At 42.9% G+C, this 3,300-nt stretch overlaps 1 non-coding gene across 1 annotated transcript; it reads right to left on the reverse strand.

Annotated features, from left to right (window-relative positions):
* Positions 1 to 1,425: 1,425 nt before the first annotated feature.
* TRNAS-CGA (transfer RNA serine (anticodon CGA)) lies at positions 1,426 to 1,499 on the reverse strand. Its single transcript has one exon. It is a non-coding gene; the product is annotated as a tRNA-Ser (tRNA).
* Between the last annotated feature and the right edge of the window lie 1,801 nt (positions 1,500 to 3,300).

A 3,300-nucleotide genomic window follows, 5' to 3' on the forward strand; every position in this document is an offset into this window, starting at 1 on the left:
CATGCCGCCGGTTGGATCCGAACACACGACCTCCTAATATCGCGTCCGGTGCTCTTACCAACTGAGCTTCGGCGACGGCTGTCTAATCTGCCGCTTTCGTGGGCATTTATGTTTTGCGTGTAAGCTAACCTTGAGAGTGTTCACCAGCGCCACCCTCGTCCATAGCGGTGGACGTAGCACGTCCTGTAATACCTAAAGTGTGACATAGAACGTCATCTAACGGCAAGGAAAGAAACTGTGCGAAAGCCCTCTTATGCTACCTATTTCATGAAGACTGCCAGAACCGAGACCCTCGTTAAGCTATTAGCAGAAAAGGCAAATGAAATAAGGGGCTCGTTTGACAAACATATTAAGGAAACCAACAGTCACCGAAACTAAAGTGCATAAGGGAATGTTTTCTTTTTTTATTTAATTTCCAATGCCAGTCAATTGATTTTTAAAGAAAATTACATATAATGCAGCAGAAAAACAGCCATGCCGCCGGTGAGATCAGAACCCACGACCTCCGAATATCGCGTCCGGTGCTCTTACCAACTGCGCTACGGCGACGGCTGTCTAATCTGCTGCTTTTGTGAGTATTTATGTTTTGCGTGTAAGCGAACCTTGAGAGTGCTCACCAGCGCCACCCTCGTCCATAGCGGTGGACGTAGCACGTCCTGTAATACCGCAAGTGTGACGTAGAACGTCATCTAATGGCGAGGGCAGGAACTGTGAGAGAGCCCTCTTATGCTACCTATTTCATGAAGACTGCCAGAACCGAGACGCTCGTTAAGCTATAAGAAGAAAAGGCAAATGAAATAAGGGGCTCGTTTGACAAACATATTAAGGAACCCAACAGTCACCGAAACCAAAGTGCATAAGGGAATGTTTTCTTTTTTTATTTAATTTCTAGTGCCAATCAATTACTTTATAAAGAAAATTACTTATAAAGCAGCAGAAAAACAACCATGCCGCCGGTGAGATGCGAACCCACGAACTCCGAATATTGCGTCCGGTGTTCTTACCAACTGAGCTGCGGCGACGGCTGTCCAAACTGCTGCTTTCGTGGGTATTTATGTTTTGCGTGTGAGCGAACCTTGAGAGTGTTCACCAGTGCCATCCTCGTCCATAGCGGTGGACGTAGCACGTCCTTTAATAACGCAAGTGTGACGTAGAACGTCATCTTACGGCAAGGGCAGAAACTGTGCGAAAGCCCTCTTATGCTCCCTATTTCATGAAGACTGCCAGAACCGAGACCCTCGTTAAGCTATTAGCGGACAACGCAAAATAAATAAGGGGCTCGTTTGACAAACATATCAAGGAAACCAACAGTCAACGAAACCAAAGTGCATAAGGGAATGTTTTCTTTTTTTTTTACATATTTTTCTATTGCCAATCAATTGCTTTTTATAGAAAATTACTTATAAAGCAGCAGAAAAACAACCATGTCGCCGGTGGGATCCGAACCCACGACCTCCGAATATCGCGTCCGGTGCTCTTACCAACTGAGCTACGGCGACGGCTATCCAATCTGCTGCTTTCGTGGGTATTTATGTTTTGCGTTTAAGCGCACCTTGAGAGTGTTCACGAGCGCCACCCTCGTCCATAGCGGTGGACGTAACACGTCCGGTAATACCGCAAGTGTGATGTAGAACGTCATCTAACGGCGGTGTTCTCGGTCCGTGGCCACAGCAGTCGACAGCCCTCAAGGTATACAAGGCACTCTTTGCCTACTTTAGAGCGACTGGATTGAGTGACAAATTGTGAAAGCGTTGTGCGTGTGTGTGTGTTATGCCTTTTTTCCTTCTCTCTTCCTCCTTTTAGTCCCCTAATCCCGCTTCCCCAGTGCAGGGTAGCCAACCGGAACCCCTTTCTGGTTAACATCCCTGCCTTTCCCTCCTCCTCTTTATCTATCTATCTATCTATCTATCTATCTATCTATCTATCTATCAATCTATCTATCTATCTATCTATCTATCTATCTATCTATCTATCTATCTATCTATCTATCTATCTATCTATCTATCTATCTATCTATCTATCTATCTATCTATCTATCTATCTATCTATCTATCTATCTATCTATCTATCTATCTATCTATCTATCTATCTATCTATCTATCTATCTATCTATCTATCTATCTATCTATCTATCTATCTATCTATCTATCTATCTATCTATCTATCTATCTATCTATCTATCTATCTATCTATCTATCTATCTATCTATCTATCTATCTATCTATCTATCTATCTATCTATCTATCTATCTATCTATCTATCTATCTATCTATCTATCTATCTATCTATCTATCCATCCATCTATCTATCTATCTATCTATCTATCTATCTATCTATCTATCTATCTATCTATCTATCTATCTATCTATCTATCTATCTATCTATCTATCTATCTATCTATCTATCTATCTATCTATCTATCTATCTATCTATCTATCTATCTATCTATCTATCTATCTATCTATCATCTAACGGCGAGGGCAGAAACTGTGCGAGAGCCCTCTCATGCTACCTATGGCATGAAGACTGCAAGAACCAAGCCCCCCGTTAAGCTATTAGCAGACAAGGCAAATGAAATAAGGGGCTCGTTTGACAAACTTATTAAAGAAACCAACAGTCACCGAAACCAAGGTGCATAGGGGAATGTTTTCTATTTTTTTTCTAGGGCCAATCAATTGCTTTTTAGAGAAAAATTAATTATAAAGCAGCAGAAAAACAACCCCGCCGCCGTTGGGATCCGAACCCACGACCTCCGAATATCGCGTCCGGTGCTCTTACCAACTGAGCTACCATGACGGTTGTCCAATATGTTGCTTTCGTGGGTATTTATGATTGGCGTGTAAGTGAACCTTGAGAGTGTTCACCAGCGCCACCCTCGTCCATAGCGCTGGACGTAGCACGTCCGGTAATACCGCAAGTGTGACGTAGAACGTCATCTAACGGCAAGGGCAGAAACTGTGCGAAACCCCTCTTATGCTACCTATTTCATGAAGACTGCCACAACCGAGACCCTTGTTTAGCTATTAGCAGACAAGGCAAATTAAATAAGGGGATCGTTTGACAAACATATTAAGGAAACCAACAGTCACCGAAACCAAGGTGCATCGAGGAATGTTTTCAATTTTTTTTTAATTTACAGTGCCAATCAATTGATTTTTAAAGAAAATTACTTATAATGCAGCAGAAAAACACCCATGCCGCCGGTGAGATCCGAACCCACGACCTCCGAATATCGCGTCCGGTGCTCTTACCAACTGAGCTACGGCGACGGCTGTCCAAACTGCTGCTTTCGTGGGTATT

This window comes from Amblyomma americanum, chromosome 3, assembly GCF_052857255.1.
Source record: "Amblyomma americanum isolate KBUSLIRL-KWMA chromosome 3, ASM5285725v1, whole genome shotgun sequence".
Taxonomy (NCBI): Eukaryota; Metazoa; Arthropoda; class Arachnida; order Ixodida; family Ixodidae; genus Amblyomma; species Amblyomma americanum.